General features: G+C 40.2%; 1 pseudogene; it reads right to left on the reverse strand.

The window, feature by feature from the left end:
* Positions 1-568: 568 nt before the first annotated feature.
* LOC119532609 lies at positions 569-5,598 on the reverse strand (annotated as a pseudogene).
* Between the last annotated feature and the right edge of the window lie 20,887 nt (positions 5,599-26,485).

The raw sequence follows: 26,485 nt of genomic DNA on the forward strand, positions 1-26,485 counted from the left end.
AAGCAATTAGTGCAAAAAGAGGAGACAATATTTTAAGTCTTTCCTCCTAAGGGATAACAACTAGAATTAAGGTTACTAAATGCCAAATTTTATGTAAATACATAATTTCCCACTTTGCTTTCTGAAAGATAGCAAATACAAAAATAGTTTAACATTAGGTTTAGTAAGGTTTATAACACATTTTTAGTTTTATTTTAACTGTAAAAATATTTTAGCCACATTTAGAAAAAAATACTTAGAATACAACTGTATCTTTCTAAAGGCATGATGCAAGAATATTCATTCTCTTCCTTATAAGTAGAACCCATACTCCAAGAGTTAGGAAATGGTTGTTTTGTAGAAATGAAAACATTTCAAAAATACTGGCTGATCTGTGGAAAATATTTCACCTTTGCTGATGTAGCAAATCTGCACACCCATACAAAAGGCAGGGGACTCGCTGCTGTCCCTTCAGGGCTTTTTTCTTCTTTCCCTTACTCTTCTCTGGTTCCCCCTTCTGCTCATCCTTTCCTGGCTCATCCTTCTTCCCAGCTATGCACACATTAGCCCCTTCCTCTTGATTTCCCCCCTAAGAATTGTCACCTATTTTATAGTCCTCAAGGAGTGCATGTCCTTTTGTTTTGTAGTCTTCTTCACCATTGCTTTGACACTGATGTTGTCAATATCATAGGCTGTCACATCAAAATTGATGGCAGAATCCAGTGCATCATGTGTAGCTTCTCCCACATTATGTCCATATTTGTATCTGGCCATTTGTACAGTTTCTGTGGAAACATTGTTAACAACACATTTGGCTGCACATTTCAATCCCTGCCAGGCAGTTGAAAACCCTTGAACATTGCTGGCTGTGATGACCATTGCACCATCCAGGGGCAGCTCCCCATCCCTGTCTCTCTTCAGAGCCTCTGGAACAAGCTTGCTTCCATGCTTCTTGATGTGTGGAGCCAACTCTTTCCCAACACAATTTGCTACGGTGCAAATTCCATCAACCAGGAACTCACTTTTGCTGCTCCTCCCATGGCCTGTTTTGCTAGGTGAAGTACCCTGGTCACAGCCAGGCTGACCTCCACTGGTTTCTCTTCTGGTTGAATATGTTCTTGGAGTTTAGAAGCACCTTTCTGGATTGTTTTGCCAGTAAATTCAGCACCTTTAACTAACCCCCAACATACCCAAGAAGCACCTGACAAAATGTTTTGAGCCACTTTCTCACTCCATTCAGGTAATTCCTTTGCTTTTTCTTCTGATACCGGTTCACAGGGTACAATGTGACTAAGATTAGCTTCTTTACTTGAAGTATTTTTAGCCTGGAGCCAAAGGTCAGACATTTGTCTTAAAAGATCCTCAAAGAGAGAAGGAGTTAAGATGGTGGCATAGAGAGGAGTTGAAGCTAGTTAGTCCCACTGGAACAACTAATAAACAACCAGGAACAACTAGTAAATAATATGGAATAACTGCTGGGGGACAAACATGACTGTCCACTCATCATACACCAATCTGAGTTGGGAGGAATGCCCAAGACTGCAGCATAAAATCTGTAAGTAAAAACTGCAGACCCAAGCCAAGGGCCCCCTCCCCCACAGCAACCCAAACTGCAAAATCTCACTGTGGTAGAGACCAGCACTATCTGAGCAAGCAGATATAGCTCAGCCCAGTTCAACTGGGGTTTTAATTAACAAATGTGGACTGCTCAATACAAGCTATGAATCCCCAACAAGCAGACAGAGGCTTTTGGTGATGACTGACCTTGGAGAGCCGGAAGACCTCTCTGGGAGGGAGAGGGAGCCCAGAGGGCCAGGTGCTATCTCTGGCCAATGGGTGAAACTGAGGGTGGCTGTGCACTTGGCCCTGAAGGGGGGATTTCTGTCCCTTTTTTGGCTCAGTGGAGAAAGCATCAGCCATTTTCAGTTCCCAGCACTCTGACCCAAACAAGGGTGGAGATAGCACAGGCAGAGAGACTATGCAAATGCAAATGATATCTCCCTAGGAGGTGTACCTTCCCTAAGAGGAAACAGGTGGTGCCAAGCTCTACTACCCACCTTCCATTCAGAACCAGACCCCAGAGCCTGGGGGAAAATAGCCATGGGCCTCACCTCCTTACACCAGTCTGGAGACTGACAGGCACCACCTGCTGGGCAGAAAAGCATAGTGACTTGAGGCCTCACGGGGTGTATCAATCTAAGACACCCTCAGGGAAACCAGACACTATTGCCTCCTTCTAGATCTGAGCCTGTTCTTGTCTGGGACAACCTGATTGGGATGACTGAGGAAACCAGATGCCTAGACAACAGAAAACTACAACCTACACTAAGAAAAATGAAGTTATGGCCCAGTCAAAGGAACAAACTTATACTTCAACTGAGATACAGGAATTTAAACAACTAACGCTAAATAAATTCAAAAAGTTTAGGGAAGATATGGCAAAAGAGATGAAGCATATAATGAAAACACTGGGCATACATAAGGTAGAAATCGATAGTTCAAAAAAACAACTGGCAAAATCTATGGAAATGAAAGGCACAACACGAGAGATGAAAGACACAATGGAGACATACAACACCATATCTCAAGAAGAAAACACTCAGGAACTGGAGAACAAGACACCTGAAAGCCTACACACAAAAGAACAGATAGAGAAAAGAATGGAAAAATATGAGCAACATCTCCAGAAACTGAATGACTACATGAAACTCAGGAATGCACATGTCATAGGTATCCCAGAAGGAAAAGAGAAGGGAAAAGGGGCAGAAGCAATAATAGAGAAAATAATCGAAGAAAATTTCCCATCTCTTATGAAAGACATAAAATTACAGATCCAAGAAGCATACCCCAAACAGAATAGATCTGAATAGGCCTACACCAAGACACTTAATAATAAGATTATCAAACGTCAAAGATAAAGAGAGAATCCTGAAAGCAGTGAAAGAATAACAATCCATCACATACAATAGAAGCTTGATAAGACTATATGAAGATTTCTCAATAGAAACCATGGAGGCAAGAAGGAACTGGTGGGGTGATATATTTAAGATACTGAAAGAGAAAAACCACCAACCAAGAATCCTAAATCCAGCAAAACTGTCCTTCAAATATGAGGGAGAGCTTAAGATATTCTCTGACAAACAGAGTTTGTGAACAAGACACCTGCTTTACAGGAAACACTAAAGGGAGCACTACAGACAGAAAGGAAAAGACAGGAGTGCAAGGTTTAGAATACAATTTCGGGAGATAGTAGCACTGCAATGTAAGTACACTGAACAAAGACAACTGTGAGTATGGTTGAAAGAGGAAAGTTAGGAACACATGGGACACCAGAAGGAAAGAGGAAATGTGGGGTGAAACATAGGGTGCTCAATGATTGTGATAAAAGGTACAAGTATGTTTTTACATGAGTTAGAACGAATGAATGTCAACATTGCAAGGTGTTAAAAATAGGGTAGGATTGGGGGGAAAATACAATCAATGCAAACTAGAGACTATCATTAACAGAAACATTGTATTATGCTTACTTTAATATAGCAAAGACAATATACTAAAGCTAAATGCATATGGGGGAGGAAGGGTATGAGACTCTTGGCATTGGTGATGTTGTCTGACTCTTTATTCTACTTCAGTTTAATGCTATCCTTCTTTTTGGTTCCTAGCTGTTATGTTTTTTTTTCCTCTCCCTCTTTCTTTTCTCTTTCTCTTTTGTCTCTCTGCCTGCTTTGTGGAAGAAATGGAGATGGTAGTGAATACATAAATACACAAAAATACAGGGACCCATCAATTGTTTACTCTGGATGGAATGTATGGTGTGTGAACAAAACCATCTTAAAAGAAATGGGTTGATGAAGAAAGCTTGAGGGCACATATTGAGTGAAATGACAGACACGTAAGGACAAATATTGCAGGGTCTCACTGATATGAACTAATTATAATATGTAAACTCAAAGACATGAAATATGGGTTACCAGAATGTAGAATGAGACTAAAGAATGGGGAGCAGTTGCTTATTATGAGCCGAATGTTCAGCTAGGGTGAACTTAAACATTTGGAAATGGACAGAGTTGATGATAGCACATTGTGAGAATAACTAAGACCGCTGAATGGTGTGTGAAGGTGGTGGAAAGGGTAAGCTCAGAGTCACATATGTCACCAGAAGGAAAGTTGGAGGTTAGAAGATGGGAATGTATAAAACAGTGAATCTTGTGGTGGACAATCTCCATGATTAACTGTACAAATATTAGAAATCTCTCTCATGAACTAGAACAAATGTATGACACAATAACTAGAAGTTAATAATAGAGGGGCATATAGGAAAAAAAATACCTATTGCAAACTATATACTACAATTAGTAGGATTTTAACGCTCTTTGGTCAACAGTAACAAATGTACTATACCAATGCTATGAATCAATAATGGAGGGGGGGGTGTTTAGGAGTATGGGAGGATTTGAGTTTCCTTTTTTTTTCTTTATTTCTTTTCTGGAGTAATGAAAATGTTCTAAAAATTGAAAAAAATTAATTGTGGTGATGGATGCACAGTTGTATGATGCTACCGTGGGCAATTGATTGTACACTTTGGATCTTTGGATAGCTCTATGGGATGTGAACAATCTCAATAAAAAATAAAAATAAAAAAAGATCCTCAAAGAGTTCTCTATCATCTTCAGGTAATTCAGATGGCAAGACGACCCCCACAAAGCATCCCAATGCTTGTAACATTGTATCAGGAAACATGTAGGCTCCCACAGCACACTTCAGTATTGGAGACCTATCAGGAACTAGAGGACACAACCAGTCATACACCTGAAGAAATCCAGGAGGACGGTTTAGAACCGTATCAAGATAATTATCCAAGAACCTCACAATTCAAAAGTACCCAGGACATGAGGGTGCGCTAACCTCCCCTGCAGGGGGTTACCAAAACAATCTGTACTCCATTTGGTATGCAAATCAACTCATTGGCCTCCTGCCCCAGGGTCTCAAGAGGAGGTGGCTGGGAATGATTCCTGTAAAAGTCTTCCCCCACTGAGGAATATTCGCCAGAATCTGTTCTGTAGGACACGGTGTAGTGACCCTCGGCAGCCTGGGGCGTGTAAGGAGGAGGTGCTTCCGCTGGGCGGCTCTGAGATGGTGGGGACAGAGGCCCGGGTCTGGGAACAGACCCCGAACTCATATTTGAAGTGCTTCTGTTTACTTCAGTGTGCTGAGGTGGTGAACTAACAGACTGAGGTTCCAGGGGCTTTTCTGACTCTTCTTTGGGGGAAAATTCTGTACATAATTTGGGCACCTCCTGAAGATCATTTCATAGAGAAGTGGCAAGACCTTTCTCTAGAATCTCCAGTCTGGCACGCACGTTCTATAGTGTTTCCTTCATTTTCTGTTGCATCTGTCACGCAGACTCCCACCCAGGCCCCCGTGCTCAGGCCCCGAGGTGAAAATACTAATTCCTCTGAGTGGTGTCCTATTCCTTGCTTATAGTAGATTTTTTGCTTCTTCCTTCTGATCCAATTCATCTGTATTCAATATTTTATTAACAAATAAAAAGGCCTTCTGGTATGCCTCTCTGATGATCTTAATTTCAGCAGCTTCTCCATGTTGTGGCTCTTTCTCCATTTCTGCTAACGGAGGATGGAGGGGCATCAGTCTGCCTTGAACCTTGGAGTTCCCCCAAAAACTCCATGGGCAGGGATGGAGCAAGGGCAGAGGCCCAGAGGGAGTCATGAGCGCATAGCAGCCAAGCACAGGCCCCCAGCCCATGTTTCCCATGCCCAGGTATCGGTTTTTATATTTAGGTCTTTGATATACATTTTGGGTTTACTTTTGTATATAGTATGAGATAGGGGACCTTGTTCATTCTTTTGCATATGGACATCCAGTTCTCCCAGCACTATTTGTTGAGACTCTTCTTTCCCAATTGAGTGGTCTTTGTCCCCTTTTTGAAAATCAATTGGTCATAGATATAAGGGTCTATTTCTGAACTCTCAACTTGATTCCATTGGTCAATATATCTATCTTTATGTCAGTACCATGTTGCTTTGACCACTGTTAGCATTACAATATGCTTTAAAGTCATGCAGTGTGAGTCCTCCAACTTTGTTCTTTTTTATCAAGATGTTTTTGGCTATTCAGGGCCCCTTGCCCTTCCAAATAAATTTGATTATATTGGATTCTCCATTTCTGCTAAGTAGACTGTTGGAATTTTGATTGGAATTGCTTTGAATCTGTGAATCATTTTAGGTAGAATTCACATCTTAACTATATTTAGTCTTCCAACCCATGAACATGGAATTTTCTTCCATTTATTCAGGTCATCTTTGATTTCTTTTAGCAATGTTTTGTAATTTTCTGTGTATAGGTCCTTTACATCCTTGGTTAAATTTATTCTTAGGTATTTGATTCTGTTAGTTGCTATTGTAAATGGAATTTTTTTCTTGATTTCCTCCTCAGATTGCTCATTACTAGTGTATAGAAACACTACTGATTTTTGTGTGTTGATCTCGTATCCTGCCACTTTGCTTAACTCACTTATTAGCTCTAGTAGCTTTGTTGTAGATTTTTCAGGACTTTCTAAATGTAGGATCATGCCTTCTGCAAATAGAAAATGTTTCACTTATTCTTTTCCAATTTGGATGACTTTTTTTTCTTGCCTAATTGCTCTAGCTAGAACTTCTAGAACAATGTTGAATAATAGTAGTGACAGTGGGCATCCTTGTCTTGTCCCAGATCTTAGAGGGAAAGCTTTCAGTCTTTCACCATTGAATAGGATGTTAGTTGTGGGTTTTTCATATATTCCCCTCATCATGTTGAGGAAATTTCCTTCTATTCCTAACTTTTGAAGTGTTTTTATCAGGATAGGATGCTATATTTTGTCAAATGCCTATTATGCATTAATAGAAATGACCATGTGGTTTTTCCCCTTCAATTTGGTAATGTGGTGAATTACATTACTTGATTTTCATGTGTTAAATCACTCTTGCATAACTGGGATAAAACCCACGTGATAATGGTGTATAATTCTTTTAATGTGTTATTGGATTTGATTTGCTAGTATTTTGTTATGGATTTTTGCATCTATATTCATTAGAGAAACTTGTAATTTTCTTTTCTTGTATCTTTATCTGGTTTTGTAGGTGATGTTGCATATTAGGGTGATGTTAGCTTCATAGAATGAGTTAGGTAGTTTTCCCTCCTCTTCAAATTTTTGGAAGAGTTTGAGCAGGATTGGTATTAATTATTCTTGGAGTGATTGGTAGAATTCATCTTTGAAGCTGTCTGGTCCTGGACTTTTCTTTGTTGGGAGGTTTTTGATGACTGTTTAAAAACATTCGATTTTGATTCAGGTTCGCCCCTATCTGTGTACTTGACTTCTTTTTATTGCTACATCCTGATTTTTTTTGTTTGTTTAATTTAGTACACAAACCTTCTGTACTGACAGAAGTTCACAAACTTGTGAACTCACTACTTTAATCTGAGTGCTTAGATTAGTGTTTCTCAAAACCACCTGCACATCAGAATCACCTGGGGAATGTGTATAAACTTCTGCTGCCTGGGCCCCTACCCACAGCAATTCTGATTTAATTAGTCTGGGTGGAGATGGAGTATTGACAGCTGCCACTTACTGAGCCTTTATTATGTGCCAGGAACTGTGTTAAGGATATGAAAACATTATTATAGTCAATCCTCACTCCAATCCTTCTATACAGGTATTATTATAACATTTTTAAAAAGTGGAAACTGAGGCTTAGTGCATCTATATTTTCTGCCCAAGCCATCTCGCTTATTGATTTTCTTGTCAAGGCCCTTTTCACAAAAGCTGTAGCCTGATGTTCATGCAATACCCTTGTATGCACTTTGAGTGGTTCCAGAAATCTCAGCAATAAGAAGGGCTTCTATTGAATTTGCAGAGTCCTACCCTCTAGGGCCAGAGAACTTTGGAATGAGGTAAAAATTAAAATAGGCAGAGCATCTCTGCATAAGATTGACTTGAAGAAGGAATATGACAGACAGTACCTATACAGAGGATGACAGAAGAAGGTCAATATAAGGACTCCTGAGTATATTTCTTTAGGCAGGGATAGAAAATAATTTCCACTAATTCAAAATCTGTTGACAAAAATTAGACATTCCTTATAAGTCCATAGCATAGTGCTTATTTGAATGTCACTTTGTGTTATGAATTAATACCCAACTTAAGTCTAGCTTCAGCTGCTCCTTCCATCCCACTTTTGCCTCAATTATCAATTATCCTCTAACTCAATGGTTCTTTAAAATATAATCATTTGGGCACTTATTTCAAATGCAGTTTCCCAGTACCATCTCTCAGAGAGCCTGATGCAGGAATCTGAGGCTCAGGAATCTGAATTTTTAACTGGCACTCTGATCAGGTAGTCCCAACTGCAGTTTCTAACTGCTATTCAGGCCTGCCTTGTATGGTTCTGTCATCCCTGTTTATCTCTGCAGCCATGCCATGCTTTCTCTTCTGTTCTCAAGCTGCCATTTCTCCCAGTCCTCTTTCATTGTTAGCAGGTGGATTAGTTATCTTTTGCTATGTAACAATCTCAAACTTTAGCAGCTTAAAACAACAAACATCTCAGTTTCTGTGGGTCAGGAATTCAGGAGTGGCTTAGCTGGATGGTTGTGGCTCAGAGTCTCATGAAACTGCAGGCAAACTGTTGACAGAGCTGCAGTCTCATCTGAAGTCCCTGCTAGGTAAATCCATTTCCAAGCTCACTTACATGGCTGCTGGTTCAAGATTTCAGTTCCTCTCACGTGGGCCTTTCCATGGGCTGCCTGAGTGTCCATGGGCTTTTGGATCTTTGAGAGAGCACACACCCAAGGTGGAAGCTTATCTTGGAAATGACACACCATAGCTTCTGCCTTATCCTATTAGTCACACAGACAATAGCATAGTCCACAGCCCAACCTGGTACAATATGGGACAGGAGTATACAAGACCATGAGTTCCAGGAAGAGGAGTTCATGGGAAGTCGTGTTGGAGGCAAGCTACCACGTTGTTTCCTCTTCACAAAGAAAACAGAAATCATTAGGCCACTACCACCTCCATTTCTTGCCCCTCCATCTTTGAATTACCTATATTTATCCATCTTCTCCTCCTTCTTGTCTGTCTCAAAGAAAGGGGTTCTATTTCTTTTCAAGGCTTTGATTCCTGATGTACCAGCTCCTAAACCTTGCTCCCTCAGTTATCTTCCCTCATTTTTCTACCTTCAGTCCTCCACTCTCCACTACTTCTTAATCCTTATTCAAACGTGCTTAGTTTCCCTCTTAAATTTTTAAAAAATAACAACCTCCATTGAACTTATGTCACTTTTCAACCTGCCCCATCGCTCCTAAGACAGCACATTTCTTAAAAGAGCAGTTAGTCTCTACACTCCTACTTGCCACTTTTTCAAGCTCTCATTAACCCATAGCCAAATCTCCATCCACTGCAACTGCTCTCCAAGTTCATCATTGCAAAACCCAGTTGGCCTCTCTACAATCCTCATCCTACGTATTATAGTAAAGATGCCATTCATCTTCCCCTTACTATATTCAGGCACAGTGCTTGGGATTTGACATTTAGGGGGCCTACTAAGTCCTTATAAAATCCTCTGAAGTCAGTTAATACTCCCCTTCCTGAAACTCCTTTCAAAAAGATGTTGACGCCAAAGCCCAAAATCACACAGCTGGTAAATGGTGAGACCTTGAATTGAACCTAGTATGTCTTTTCCCACCCTGTGCTTCTAAAGGATTTTCTTTCCAGAGTTAAGGCAGTTACTCAAAGGGGGTACGAAAAACTTTATGTCATTTCTCATTAGTAGTTAGTAACTTTAGATAAATGTTTGGCTCTTTGTTACAAAGGTGTGCACTAGAATGTATAAATGGATTCCACATAAGCCAGTACTAGTATGTTGTGTTTTCATTTTATTTGCCACAGGATATTTCCATACTTCCCTTGTGATTTCTTCATTGATCCATTGGTTGTTTGAGAGTATGTTAATTTCCACATATTTGTGAACTTTCCATTTCTTCCTGTGTTATTGATTTCTAGCTTCACTCCATTGTGGTCAAAGAAAATATATTGTATGATTTCAATACTTTTTAAATTATTGAGACTTTTTTGTGACCTAACGTATCTCAAGGATATGGTCTAGCCTGGAGAATGATCCATGTGCATTAGAGGAGAACGTGTATCTGCTGCTGTTGGATGTTCTATAAATGTCCATAATGTTTAGTTGTTTGCAGTCTCATTCAAGTCTTCCATTTCCTTATGATCATCTGTCAAGATGTTTTATCCATTATTGAAAGCATGTATTGATTCTCCTACTATTAATGTAGAACTGTCTGTTTCTCTCTTCAAATCTGTCAATACTTACTTCATATATTTTGGGTTTCTACCAAAATATATTTATAATTGTTAAGTCTCCTTGTTGAACCAAAACCCACAAGCTGCTTCTCCATCTAGGACAAGTTCTGGTAGGGCAAGCCACAGGCATTTTCCTAGTTCAGTCTTTCATGCTGGCACCTGATTGATTTACACTAACATATGTCCACCCCAGTATGTACATAGGGGTTACTCTGTATTCTGGTTTGCTAAAGCTGCCAAAATGCAAAATACCAGAAATAGATTGGCTTTTATAAAAGGGGTGTATTAGGTTACAAATTTACAGTTCTATGGCCATAAAAATGTCCAAACTAAGGCATCAACAAGAGGATACCTTCACTGAAGAAAGGCCTATGGTGTATGGAACACCTCTGTCAGCTGGGAAGGCACATGACTGGTATCTGCTGGTCCTTTGCTTCTGGGTTGCATTGCTTTCAACTTCTGATTCCAGTGGCTTTCTCCTTAAGTATATGTGGATTCTTACTAGGTTCTCCAGGGCAAACTCTGGGCTTCGTCTCTTAGCTTAGCATCTCCAAATGTCTTTCTGTCTGCATCTCCAAGTGTCTGGGTCTGTGTCAGCTCTCAACTGTCTTCATTAGTAAACTAAATAAGACCCACCCTGAATGGTTGGGGTCACACCTCCATGCAAATAATCTAATCCAAAGGTCCCACCCCACAACTGGGTGGGTCACATCTCCATGGAAGCAACCTAATCAAAAAGGTTCCACCCACAATAGGTCTGCCCCTACTTGATTGCATTAAAGAACATGGCTTTTTGTGGGGTACATAACAGATTCAAACCAACACACTCTGCTGCCTCTGAGACCAGGGTCAAGGACCCACAATGTGAGAATCAGCTGGTTCTACACTATACTGGGAAGGGGATGGGGGTGGCCAGCAAGGGCACCCTGAGCTTCTCCTACCATTTTTCAAGATGTGTTTTCTTGATTTGGCACTTCCTCAGTTAGTGCTACCCTTTAAGTGTTTTCAGAGTTTTGAGAAAGATAGCTTTGCTGGTTTTTGCTAGTTGTTCAAAGATTTCTGTGGGGGGAACAGCACCCTGGGGTGTCTTATGCTGCCATCTTTTTCCTACCCATTCAATGTTTGTTGTTTTAAACTGTTATGCTTTGGGGTAATTTGTCTCATAGTGATAGACAATTAGTACAGACAGTGAGGCATAAACAGCATTTGTGTATTAAATCAACTACGGGATGATGGGGCAGTGGTAAAGGGAGGGAGAAAATTGGAGAAGTATTGAGGAAGCAAATTGTCACAAGTTGGTGACTGACTTGACATGGTAGGGAAAGGAGCGAGAAGAATCAAATTTTGCTTCCAGGCTGTAATATGGGTATGTGGCATATGTCCAATAGAGGAAACAGAATGAAAGGGTGATGCTCTTGAAACCAATCACTGGATTCATTGAGTTGGAGATAAGAATGACATCCAGGGAGATGCCATTAGGCCACATTTGTCTGAAGCATAAGAGAAAAAAATGGGCCAAAGCAGTTTTTAAGGTCAATTTCAGGAGAATCCCCATGTATGTGACAGTTGAGACCAGGAAAATAGTGAAGTCACCCAAATTTCTGTTGAGGCAAAGATGTGGAAGGAATATTCTGTGAACAGATTAAGAATGTTTGCATTGGAAGAAGCCTTCAAAGAGCATGGAGAAAGGGCCATGAGCCCAGAAGGACCCAAGCATGGGGCAAGAGGGAGCATGAGATCAGGGTAGACAGCTGATCAGAGGCTTATAATCTGATGTAGTATCAAGTATTACTGGGATATGGTTAACTCGCCTTAGAATTCAGACAGACCCCTGGCACAATTGGATGTGTCTATTTTTGTATATGTCAACATGCTATAGATTACATGCTATAGATTATTCCTTCAAAAATACATTCTTACTTTATTGCATTTTACCTTTGACTATTAACATGTGCTAGTTTTGGTTTTTATTATAAGGCATGTTAAATGTATTTTTTGTTTTTTGTTCAGTAAGTCATTTGCCAACCTTAATCCAGCCTAACATCTGGGCCCCGAACACCAAAATTCTAAGATATCTCACCTCTCTCTACATTCCTGAAGCATTACACCTGCTTGTACATGTTCTCTAGCAGCTGTCACAGGCTACCTTGACATGTAATTATTTGTGAGCAGATTATAAATTCTACTGTATCAACATACCATCAACTAGTTAGCTTAAATAGCAGGAACTTATTGTCTCTCAATTTTGGAGGCTAGATGTCCAAAATCAAGATGTCAGCAGGGCCATGCTTCTTCCTAAACAGGAAAATCTATTTCATGCCTCTCCCCTGGCTTTTGTTGGGTGTCTGGCAATCTATGGCATCCCTTGACTTATGGCTGCATAACTCAATTTCTGCCTCTGTCACATGGCTGTCTCTCTCTCTCTCTCTGCCTCTCTCTGCCTTTGTCTCTCTAACAGTGTCCAAGTTTCTTCTCCTTATAAGGACACCAGTCATGGTGGATTAGGGTCCACCTAAATCCAGTTTGGCCTCATCTTAACTAATCACTTCTTCAAAGATCCTATTTACAAGTAAGTTCACATTTCCAGGAGCAGGGATTAGGACTTGAACATGTCTTTTTGGGGGACACTGTTCGATCCATAACAACGCAAGAGTTCCTGTTTTATAAACCTTTTTATCCCTCTCAGCAAGAGGCACAGTTCCCTGCACATGGTAAGCTGCAGACAGCCACAGAAACCAGCTTGTTCCAGGCACATCTGGGCTGGTTGATCAGTCCCCACCTCTTGTTCTTGGAGGGCGGCATGTCCTAGTCTCATAATGAAAGTCTTCTGGCAGCTATGTTTCTGCTGCTTGAAGCTACTCTCTAACCATTACTAATTGGCTCATTTTGGATCAATGAGATTCTCTTTACCCTAGGAATTTGGGGTTTTGAGCTGACAGACCCAAAGCTAAGGCACCTTAATGGCAGCATGCCAGAAAGGAGTCAGCTTTGTCATTTTTGACTGAAGTACCCAGAACTGCCTTTGTGCTGGTACCTCCTGAAACTGGGTTTTTCAACCTTCCTGGTTGTTACAAGATACTCCCAGCATCTTCTAATAATTCCCTCTTTTTGCCTAAGCTAGCTGTCTAACTTTGCTTGAGCTGCTATCACAAATACCACACAATGGGTTGACTTAAACAACAGGAATTTATTGTCTCACAGTTTTGGAGGCTTGCTTCCTCCCCAGGGTCAGTAGGGTTCTGGTGTTGTCTTGCTGAAATCCTTGGGGTTCCTTGGCTTGAGTCTCTTCTCTCCTCCACATAGCATCGTTCTTCCCTTTCTCTTCTGGGTTCCCACTGACCTGCTTCAGAATCCTCCCTGTGGCTTTCTCTTCATAAGGCCTCCAGGAATCCTGAGTGAGGCCCACCCTGGTTCAGTAGCACCACACCTTATCTAAAAATAACATCCTCAAAATGTCCTATTTATAACAGATTCACATCCACAGGTATGTGGATTAAGGTTGAGAATGTGCCTAAAGTGGGGTACATCATTCAATCTACCACGCTAGCTCAAGTTGGTTTCTGTAACTTGGGGGCAAAATAGCTTAACATGCAACATGATCCAGTGTGAGCAAGTCCTAAGGACTCAGAAGAGTCTCATGAAATCCAAGGGCAAGAATAAGCCCAGGTGCAGAAGGAACCAGGAAACAGGAAGTGGGGACTGTCAAGATCTTAGGAATACTCAGTCTCTGTCTCTTCTGTTTTTCAGTTTCATTTGCTCTCTCTACAGCCTGGCTTTCTCTGCCTCTTGATCCACATACAGAAGACGGTCATACCATGGCACCCAGTTTTTGTATCTCCTCCCCCAAAGTAGACTCCAGATTAAGAGTGGAAGCTCTTAGTCCCAATTCCAAGTTTCCTAGAGAGAAAATCTGATTGGCCCAGTTTGGGTGAGGTGATGAATCAGAGGAGAAGTCACATAGGAAAATGTAGTTTCCAAAGAGCCCACCTCAGAATGAGTTTGATGCTTAAGGGAGTCATCATAAACCAGGCTGATACCTAAATATAGTCTACCATACAGTGCTCAGTGAACATGTGTTAACTAATGAATAAACAAGCAGCTCAACTTCAAAATGGCTCATATTGCCCTAGATCCAATTTACCAACCACCCACCAACCTTATCCACCGGGGCAGACCAAACCAACTCATCTGTCTTTGAACACTAGGCTCAGCATTGCCAAAGACATGCAGAACCGTCTTATCTGCCTGAGTCATGCCTACTTTCCTCACTGTGTCAAGCACAGGGAAGTACCTAATAATTATCTAATTCAAATATCTCCTGTACCTTGTAAGATTCAGGAAAAATGGATGCCTACTATGTGCCAAGCATGGGGCAAGGGGTTTTATAAACTTCATCTCATCTGACCCTCTAAACAACCCTAAGACAACTATTGCTAACTCTATAGTATGGAAGAAGAAATATGTTCTGAGATGTTTATTTCCCAAGGTCAGTAAGTGTGAGTGACAGTGTGGGATTCAAGCCCGTGTCTGTCTAAACTCAAAGCCCATTTGTTCTTCCGACTGGGCAAAGGCCCCTCCAGTATGGAGAGAAGGGACGGGCAGAGCAGAGTTGTGCGCCTAGGATAGGAAAGCAGAGTCTGAAAGTGAAATCACATGTAGGCTGAGGGATTCAGCACACTGATTGCGATTCAGCCTTCCCCCAGGAAAACGAGGACTAATGAGCAGAGAGACCTGATGGTAACAACAGGGCTTGAGAATTGTACAGTGATTTATATTTTGAGTGTTCAAAGCATTTTATGAGAATTGCCAGTTTCAGATTTATAAGATAGTCCAAATTTAGGGCAAATATCAAAAATAATAATAATAGGGTGCTTACTCTGTTCCTGACACTGTGTTCAGCCCTTTGTGTGCGCTGAATTGCTTAATCCTCAAAGCAAAACAAAACAAGACTATCTTATATAGAAGACAGAAGCTTAGAAAGTCACTTTCCCAAGGTCACACAGCAAATAAGCATTTGAATCCAAGCAGTTCATTTAAAAGAGCTCAAACTTTCACTGCTACAACAAAGAAATAAATACTGGGACTTGTGCTGAAGAAAAATTCAAGGACACACCCAGAGAAGCTTAAGAAAAGAATTGTTGCATGTGTGGGAGGCCCAGGCCCAGGAGCCATTTTCCTGTAAGGCGGGAACCAACAGAACAGCAAGGCAGCCCCCGGAGTCTTGGGCCACAAAAGTGCGGTGAGGAAGTGGGCAGCTTCTCCTCCCCAGTCAAGGCTATCTTGATATCAAGCTCTGAGATACACACTCTGCTGTGCTCTGCCTCTGTGTGACCTCCTGGGGTATCTGACCCCTGGGTAGCACACCAAGACTTTCCAAGGGCTACTTGGGCATAAAATTCCATCATAAAGGAGACACCTGCCATTCTAGATGGTCCGCTTCCATATGAACTCTTCCCCAAACTCTCCCATGGTCCAAACATCTCCTTTATTAATGACCCTTTTCCCTCTAGACAAAAATTCAGAGTGGATAAGAGGTTGATCTTTCTTTTGTAGAGTGGGGGAAGGTGCCAAACAAAGGGACACTTAGAAATATTGAGGGCTCCTAGTCCTCTTGTCCTCAGCTGCGGGCGCCATGTCTTTCCCGTCCTGCTTCCTGCCCTTTTGAGGGCTCACCAGGCCCTCAGGGAAGCCACGAACCTGCGTTCTTATGACGGGTGGCCAGGACAGGACAGGGCTTCCCACTATGGCCGCACTGTCTGTGCAGCCGGTACATCAAGGACAACCCTGCTGCAAACCTTCCTGAGGAGGCACTCGAACGTGGAGCTCCCAAAGGTGGGAGTGATGGTCAAATGGGTACTGGAGGTACAATAAGCTATTGGCTTTCCCACCCAGACTGCATATCAGACTTTGTTCTGGTCACTAAAGGAAACTTCATCTCCAATGATCCTGTCAGCCTGTAAGCCAAGATTTAGGCATTGACTACACAGCAGTCACCAACAACATGGACGGCCACATCTTTGCTAGCATGGACATGCCAGTCATCAGCATGGCCCACAAAGCTATCTCAGAGTAAGCAGGGTGCTAGAGCCTGGGACACAGCTATAGGGATTCTTGGTAGTCCCAGAGGAAGAAGGCGTTAGCAAAGGGGTGGGAGAGAGGAAGTTAGCAACACACAAGGGGCCTACCTAGCCTGTCCTTTGCTCTCTTGTGGAAGACTGGGCAGGTACACAGCTGCTGGCACTGGTTGGGGGGGGGGCATTGAGAGACCCTCTGAACCCTGACCACCGTCACCAAGGGACTCAAGGCACCAAGCCAATTTTGTCATCTACACCATCTACAGATGACTCATCCCAGAAGTTCAGGCAGAAGACCAGGGTAGACTTTAAGACCAACATTGTCTCCCTGGTACTCACAGAAATTGCCCTATCCCAGCACAGAGTCAACATCTGTGAGGATGTGGACAACTGGATGGCTCCCTAGAGAGATGGGGTGGGCAGGTCACCCAGGTCTAGGATGCCTGGGAAATCTTGCACAGGTCACCAATATTTTCTGCTCAACCCAATTTGCTGAGTCAAGACTAGACTTGAGATAGCCACTCCCTCAACTCCCAGCTCCAGGAGTATTTACAAAGCTCTTCCATGATCCTCTGCCTCATCCATCTCTGCTTATTACACCACATCCTACAGCCCTGTTTTCCTACAGGAGAGTTCTTAAGTCTATGTTCCATCTCTCATGCTGTGTACATGGAGAAAACAGTGCACAATGGTCTCTGTTCAATGACACTTAAGGGCTTGAACTTGGCCAACTTTCAAAACAATGTAGGCCTGTGATGAAATTAAAGATGTCCATATAATAATATCCAAATAAAATTAAAAATAAGTTAGGAATACTAAAAATGTAGGAAGAGAAAATTGTACCTACAATTCTAGGATGAAAGCTTTGTAGCAACTAAGCAATACATTTAGCTCTGAGCTTCTTGTCACTTTAGGCAAATAGGGAAACACCTGAAGGCATATACCCTGTCCAATCAAATAAAGAATAAAAATTCAATTGGAAAGATGAAAAAATATATAATGAGTAGGTATTGAGAAAGCCAATGAGCCTAATGATGGGATAACAGATACTTTTGTAAATCAAATGGTTTCTGATCCTTTGCTTTTAACTAAATTGAAGGAGGACATAACCAAGTTGAAAGCTGATAGATTGCTAAGTATAATTTTTGATGATTCATAAAAATATCTTTGACATATAACTCAAGAAATTTTAAAAATTGAGTGACATTGCTTTAACAAAACTCCATCCATTCCTACTTGTTAATATAAACAATATTTCTCAGTACTCACATACGTAAATGTCTCTTCATTGCAATGAATATTATTAATCCACAGTTATATGGAAAAAATAGCTCTATCCATGCATTGTGAGGTGCATTTCCAATAAAATTACTTTTGAAGTTAAATAACTACCAAAATTTATAATGTTTATGTTGTTTTGATCAAAGACCATTTAAAATCTACATTTATATGCATAATTTTGATGCTTAGAAATATGAAAGGATGCTTAAAAGCACTCTCAAGTATAAAAATATATTGATATAAAATTCTTGAAGGTGTGATGGTTTGAAGCTGTATATACCCAGAAAAGATCATGTTCTTAAAGCTAATCCATTCCTGTGGGTGTGGACCCATTGTAGGTAGGATCATTTGGAGAGTAGGATCTTAAGTTAAGATGTGACCCACCTTATTCAGGGTAGATCTTAATCCTTTATAAGAAGATAAAAGACACAGAGAAGATGCAGAAAAAAAAGCCCCAGAGAAGCTCAGAGAGAAAAGCCGGAGAAGCGGAGACAAAGACACACACAGAAGCTTAGAGAGGAAGCCAGAAGCTGGAAACCTAGGAGAGAAGGGAGAGAGCAGCAGACAATGCCCCTACCTGGCCATGTGACAGAGAAGTTGAGGATCGCCGGTAGCTGGTCTTCAGGAAGAAGGGATTCTCCTGTTGATGACTTGATTTGGTCATTTTCACAGCTTCAGATCTTTAAACTTTTAAGTTAATAAATCCCCATTGTAAAAGTCAACCCATTTCTGGTGTATTGCATTTCGTCAGCTTTAGCAAATCAAAACAGAAGGAATATAATGGAAATATGAGCTCAAGAAGAAAAAGGAATAATATAAATTTCTGCCTATTAGAAGAGCTGGTTTCTGTTTATTAAAATGGATCATGATAGGTATCAATTGCAATGGTTTGCCGATTTGGATGTTTTATGTCCCCCAAAACTTCATGTTCTTTGATGCAATCTTGTGGGGGCAGATGTATTAGTGTTGATCAGATTGTAATTCTTTGATTGAGTATTTCCCCAGAGATGCACCCCACCCAACTGCAGGTGATAATTCTGACTAGATAATTTCCATGGAGGTGTGGCCCTGCCCATTCATCAAGGGCTATGATTAGTTTACTGGAGCACTATATAAGCTCAGACAGAAGGAACGAGCTTGCTACAGCCAAGAGGGACATTTTGAAGAATGCACAGGAGCTGAGAGAGAAGCTGCAGACAAGAGACCATTTGAAGACGGCCATTGAAAGCAGACTTTTGCTCCAGAGAAGCTAAGAGAGGACAAATGCCCCAAGAGCAATTGAGAGTGACATTTTGAAGAGGAGCTGTGGCCTACAGAGGAACATCCTGGGAGAAAGCCATTTTGAAGCCAGAACTTGGAGCAGACGCCAGCCATGTGTCTTCCCAGCTAACAGTGGTTTTCCGGAAGACATTGGCCATCCTCCAGTGAAGGTACCCGATTGTTGATGCATTACTTTGGACTCTTTATGTCCTTAAGACTGTAACTGTGTAACCAAATAAACCTCCTTTATAAAAGCCAATCCATTTCTGGTGTTTTGAAATCTGGCAGCATTAGCAAACTGGAATAAATGGTATATACATGCCAATGGATTTATATAAAAGAGGGGTGTAATAGGTTTGCTTCAAAATGTCAATACTTAAAATACACTAGAAATTAACATCCTTTGCAACTATGTAAATTTATGATGGAAAATTTTAGATGTCAATTTAAAAATGTGGGGAAAGGTTAACTTTTCAAAGATCCTTTAAAGGGTAGGTGAACAGAAAGATTGGAAGACCATGGAAACCACATCCAACACACCAACATAGAGAGCTAGGTTTAAAAGGTTGAGAATTATGAGAGTTATCCCCATCCCAGCAAAAGACTGAAATCCTGGAGTCACACCAAATCCTGTTTCTATCCCCTTCCTTCCAACAAGGTCAGCATCTTGTGAAGCAGATGGTTTTGCTCTATGGCCCATTTCATTGCCCTCTCTCTTGATACTTCTCCCTCTCCGTCTAGTGGGGTCACCAAGCCTGTACGAGCACCTTCTAAGTCAATGGTTCTCAAACTCAGAGAACCACTGGAGTCAGACTCATTGGAGGGGCCAGTTGACAATGCGGATTCCTGGGCCTTCCTGAGACCCATGGAATCAGATTCTCTGGAGACTGAGAAACTGTCCCAAATCCAAACTGAGGTGGGAAATCTGTGGTCGGGAGTAGATAGCTGTTCCTTCCCAGAAAAGCTTTGCATTCTTGATTTGAGCAAATATCTGATAGACCTTAATGGGCTTAAGAACCAAACTAACCCTGGTCTTGGAAGGAGCTTAAGGACGTTTAACCAGTGCTAGGAGGTTTCTAATAATTCGTATCTAGATATTCTCCTTCATCATCTTTTTTTTTGTCTTCAGACTAACAATAATAATATACACCACCAATGTCCAGTAGAAATATAACGAAAGATACAAATGCAAGTCACATAAATCATTTTAAATTTTCTAGTGGCCACATTAAAAAAAATATATAAAGAAACAAATGAACTTTATTAAGAATATAATTTTTATTTAGCTCAATGCATATAAAATACTATCATTGCAAAATGCAGTCATTGTAAAAATTATTAAAGGGGTTTTTTACATTTTTTAACTATCAAGTCTTCAAAATCTGGTTTGTATTTTATACTTACAGAACATCTCAATTTAGACTAGCCACATTTCAAGTGCTAAATAGCTACAACACAAAATGAAACACAAATTTAAACACTCATTTTTTTACCCTTTAAAATGTCTCTGCCAAGAGAGAAATCTTTGAATTAGTTTTTTTTAGAAAGCCTCTTACCTTGTAGCAAGTTTAAAACAAAACTTTGACATGTGCTTGTAATCAGCCTGTCTGAAAATTTGCTTTAACTGCTGGGGGCAGGGAGGGGGAGCCCTGGAAATCTGCATTTTAACAACCACCCCAGGGAATTCTCATGTACACTTACTTTTTTGGACCAATATTCTAACTAGTTCATTTCTTTTTTTTTTTTTTTTTAAACATCTTGCTTTTTATACAGTTCAATGGTAAACACTGAAATTCAGCAATTTTAATATAAGCCATGATTTTTTAATGCACCTAGTTTAAGTACTATAGATAATCATAAAATTGTAAGTCTTGTGCTTGTTTACAGGTGAGAAAGCAGTGCAAGAAAAATATATTTTCTGATATTAAAATACTACAGGGGTTTTATGAGACTGTATATTATAAAATAAAGCTAGATAGGATCATTGCTTCATAGAAGAGCCCTAGTCCAGTCCCTTCATTTTTTTTTTTATCTTCATTTTATTGAGATATATTCACATACCACGCAGTCATACAAAACAAATCGTACTTTCGATTGTTTACAGTACCATTACATAGTTGTACATTCATCACCTAAATCAATCCCTGACACCTTCATTAGCACACACACAAAAATAACAAGAATAATAATTAGAGTGAAAAAGAGCAATTGAAGTAAAAAAGAACACTGGGTACCTTTGTCTGTTTGTTTCCTTCCCCTATTTTTCTACTCATCCATCCATAAATTAGACAAAGTGGAGTGTGGTCCTTATGGCTTTCCCAATCCCATTGTCACCCCTCATAAGCTACATTTTTATACAACTGTCTTTGAGATTCATGGGTTCTGGGTTGTAGTTTGATAGTTTCAGGTATCCACCACCAGCTACCCCAATTCATTAGAACCTAAAAAGGGTTGTCTAAAGTGTGCGTAAGAGTGCCCACCAGAGTGACCTCTTGGCTCCTTTTGGAATCTCTCTGCCACTGAAGCTTATTTCATTTCCTTTCACATCCCCCATTTGGTCAAGAAGATGTTCTCCGTCCCACGATGCCAGGTCTACATTCCTCCCCGGGAGTCATATTCCACGTTGCCAGGGAGATTCACTCCCCTGGGTGTCTGATCCCACGTAGGGGGGAGGGCAGTAATTTCACCTTTCAAGTTGGCTTAGCCAGAGAGAGAGGGCCACATCTGAGCAACAAAGAGGCATTCAGGAGGAGGCTCTTAGGCACAACCATAGGGAAGCCTAGCCTCTCCTTTGCAGCAACCGTCTTCCCACGGGTAAATCCTATGGTAGAGGGCTCAACCCATCAAACCACCAGTCCCCTATGTCTGTGGTCATGTTAGCAACCATCGAGGTGGGGTAGGCGAATACCCCTGCATTCTCCTCAGGCTCCTCAAGGGGGCACTACATTTTTTTTTCCTTGTTTTTCTTTTTTTTTTTTTTTTTTTAACTTTCCCTTCTTTTTTAAATCAACTGTATGAAAAAAAAGTTAAAAAGAAAACAAACATACAATAAAAGAACATTTCAAAGAGACCATAACAAGGGAGTAAGAAAAAGACAACTAACCTAAGATAACTGCTTAACTTCCAACATGTTCCTACTTTACCCCAAGAAAGTTACCTAATATAGCAACATTTCTGTGAACTTGCTCCTACTATATCCATCAGAAATTAACAGACCATAGTCATTCCTGGGCATCCCCAGAACGTTAAATAGCTTATCTGTTCTTCTTGGATTATTGTTCCCCCTTCCTTAATTGCTCTCTATTGCTAGTTCCCCTACATTCTACATTATAAACCATTTGTTTTACATTTTTCAAAGTTCACATTAGTGGTAGCATATAATATTTCTCTTTTTGTGCCTGGCTTATTTCGCTCAGCATTATGTCTTCAAGGTTCATCCATGTTGTCATATGTTTCACGAGATCGTTCCTTCTTACTGCCGCGTAGTATTCCATCGTGTGTATATACCACATTTTATTTATCCACTCATCTGTTGAAGGACATTTGGGTTGCTTCCATCTCTTGGCAATTGTGAATAATGCTGCTATGAACATTGGCGTGCAGATATCTGTTCGTGTCACTGCTTTGCGACCTTCCGGGTATATACCGAGAAGTGCAATCGCTGGATCGAATGGTAACTCTATATCTAGTTTTCTAAGGAACTGCCAGACTGACTTCCAGAGTGGCTGAACCATTATACAGTCCCACCAACAATGAATAAGAGTTCCAATTTCTCCACATCCCCTCCAGCATTTGTAGTTTCCTGTTTGTTTAATGGCAGCCATTCTAACCGGTGTGAGATGGTATCTCATTGTAGTCTTAATTTGCATCTCTCTAATAGCTAGTGAAGCTGAACATTTTTTCATGTGTTTCTTGGCCATTTGTATTTCCTCTTCAGAGAACTGTCTTTTCATATCTTTTGCCCATTTTATAATTGGGCTGTCTGTACTATTGTCATTGAGTTGTAGGATTTCTTTATATATGCAAGATATCAGTCTTTTGTCAGATACATGGTTTCCAAAAATTTTTTCCCATTGAGTTGGCTGCCTCTTTACCTTTTTGAGAAATTCCTTTGAGGTGCAGAAACTTCTAAGCTTGAGGAGTTCCCATTTATCTATTTTCTCTTTTGTTGCTTGTGCTTTGGGTGTAAAGTCTAGGAAGTGGCCGCCTAATACAAGGTCTTGAAGATGTTTTCCTACATTATCTTCTAGGAGTTTTATGGTACTTTCTTTTATATTGAGATCTTTGGTCCATTTTGAGTTAATTTTTGTGTAGGGGGTGAGGTAGGGGTCCTCTTTCATTCTTTTGGATATGGATATCCAACTCTCCCAGCCCCATTTGTTGAAAAGACCATTATGACTCAGTTCAGTGACTTTGGGGGCCTTATCTAAGATCAGTCGGCCATAGATCTGAGGGTCTATCTCTGAATTCTCAATTCGATTCCATTGATCTATATGTCTATCTTTGTGCCAGTACCATACTGTCTTGGCAACTGTGGCTTTATAATAAGCTTCAAAGTCAGGGAGTGTAAGTCCTCCCACTTCGTTTTTCTTTTTTAGAGTGTCTTTAGCAATTCGAGGCATCTTCCCTTTCCAAATAAATTTGATAACTAGCTTTTCCAAGTCTGCAAAGTAGGTTGTTGGAATTTTGATTGGGATTGCATTGAATCTGTAGATGAGTTTGGGTAGAATTGACATTTTAACGACATTTAGTCTTCCTATCCATGAACATGGAATATTTTTCCATCTTTTAAGGTCCCCTTCTATTTCTTTTAGTAGAGTTATGTAGTTTTCTTTGTATAGGTCTTTTACATCTTTGGTTAAGTTTATTCCTAGGTACTTGATTTTTTTAGTTGCTATTGAAAATGGTATCTTTTTCTTGAGTGTCTCTTCAGTTTGTTCATTTCTAGCATATAGAAACATTACTGACTTATGTGCATTAATCTTGTATCCCGCTACTTTGCTAAATTTGTTTATTAGCTCTAGTAGGTGTATCGTTGATTTCTCAGGGTTTTCTAGATATAAGATCATATCATCTGCAAACAATGACAGTTTTACTTCTTCTTTTCCAATTTGGATGCCTTTTATTTCTTTGTCTTGCCGGATTGCCCTGGCTAGCACTTCCAGCACAATGTTGAATAACAGTGGTGACAGCGGGCATCCTTGTCTTGTTCCTGATCTTAGAGGGAAGGCTTTCAGTCTCTCACCATTGAGTACTATGCTGGCTGTGGGTTTTTCATATATGCTCTTTATGATGTTGAGGAAGTTTCCTTCAATTCCTACCTTTTGAAGTGTTTTTATCAAAAAGGGATGTTGGATTTTGTCAAATGCTTTTTCAGCATCTATTGAGATGATCAATTGATTTTTCCCTTTCGAGTTTTTAATGTGTTGTAATACATTGATTGTTTTTCTTATGTTGAACCATCCTTGCATGCCTGGAATGAACCCCACTTGGTCATGGTGTATGATTTTTTTAATGTGTCTTTGGATTCGATTTGCAAGTATTTTGTTGAGGATTTTTGCATCTATATTCATTAGGGAGATTGGCCGGTAGTTTTCCTTTTTTGTAGCATCTTTGCCTGGTTTTGGTATTAGATTGATGTTAGCTTCATAAAATGAGTTAGGTAGTGTTCCATTTTTTTCAATGTTTTGAAAGAGTTTGAGTAAGGTTGGTGTCAGTTCTTTCTGGAAAGTTTGGTAGAATTCCCCTGTGAAGCCATCTGGCCCTGGGCATTTATTTGTGGGAAGATTTTTGATGACTGATTGGATCTCTTTGCTTGTGATGGGTTGGTTGAGGTCTTCTATTTCTTCTCTGGTCAGTCTAGGTTGTTCATATGTTTCCGGGAAATTGTCCATTTCTTCTACATTATCCAGTTTGTTGCCATACAGTTGTTCATAATATCCTCTTATAATTTTTTTAATTTCTTCAGGATCTGCAGTTATGTCACCTTTTTCATTCATTATTTTGTTTATATGGGTCTTCTCTCTTTTTGATTTTGTCAGTCTAGCTAGGGGCTTGTCAATCTTGTTGATCTTCTCAAAGAACCAACTTTTGGTGATATTTATCCTCTCTATTGTTTTTTTGTTCTCTATGTCATTTATTTCTGCTTTAATCCTTGTTATTTCTTTTCTTGTACTTGGTTTAGGATTGGTTTGCTGTTCATTTTCTAGCTTCTTCAGTTGATCCATTAGTTCTTTGATTTTGGCTCTTTCTTCCTTTTTAATATATGCGTTTAGTGCTATAAATTTCCCCCTTAGCACTGCTTTAGCTGCATCCCATAGGTTTTGGTATGTTGTGTTCTCATTTTCATTCGTCTCTATATATTTAGCAATTTCTCTTGCTATTTCTTCTTTAACCACTGATTGTTTAGGAGTGTGTTGTTTAACCTCCAGGTATTTGTGAATTTTCTAAGTCTCTGATGGTTATTGACTTCTAATTGTATTCCATTGTGGTCAGAGAATGTGCTTTGAATAATTTCAATCTTTTTAAATTTATTGAGGCTTGCTTTATGTCCCAGCATATGATCTATTCTGGAGAAAGTTCCATGAGCACTAGAAAAGTATGTGTATCCTGGTGATTTGGGATGTAATGTCCTGTATATGTCTGTTAAATCTAATTCATTTATCAGATTGTTTAGGTTTTCAATTTCCTTATTGGTCTTCTGTCTGGTTGATCTATCTATAGGAGAGAGTGATGTGTTGAAGTCTCCCACAATTATTGTGGAAACATCAATTGCTTCCTTTAGTTTTGCCAGTGTTTCTCTCATGTATTTTGTGGCACCTTGATTGGGTGCATAGACATTTACGATTGTTATTTCTTCTTGCTGAATTGCCCCTTTTATTAGTATGTAGTGGCCTTCTTTGTCTCTCAAAACATCCCTGCATTTGAAGTCTATTTTATCTGAGATTAATATTGCTACACCTGCTTTCTTTTGGCTGTAGCTGGCATGAAATATTTTTTTCCATCCTTTCACTTTCAGTTTCTTTGTGTCCCTGTGTCTAAGATGAGTCTCTTGTATGCAACATATTGATGGTTCATTTTTTTTGATCCATTCTGTGAATCTATATCTTTTAATTGGGGAGTTTAATCCATTTACATTCAACGTTAAAACCGTGAAGGCATTTCTTGAATCGGCCATCTTATCCTTTGGTTTATGTTTGCCATATTTTTCCCTCTCTCTATTAATATCCTTTATTGTACCCATACCAAATCTCTTTAGTACTGAACCTTTCTCCAAGTCTCTCTGTCCTGTCTTTGTTTCTCTGTCTGTAGGGCTCCCTTGAGTATCTCCAGTAGGGCAGGTCTCTTGTTAGCAAATTCTCTCAGCATTTGTTTGTCTGTGAAAAATTTAAGCTCTCCCTCAAATTTGAAGGAGAGCTTTGCTGGATAAAGTATTCTTGGCTGGAAATTTTTCTCACTCAGAATTTTAAATATGTCGTGTCACTGCCTTCTCGCCTCCATGGTGGCTGCTGAGTAGTCACTA

The sequence above is a fragment of the Choloepus didactylus genome, chromosome 4 (genome assembly GCF_015220235.1).
Source record: "Choloepus didactylus isolate mChoDid1 chromosome 4, mChoDid1.pri, whole genome shotgun sequence".
Taxonomy (NCBI): domain Eukaryota; kingdom Metazoa; phylum Chordata; class Mammalia; order Pilosa; family Megalonychidae; genus Choloepus; species Choloepus didactylus.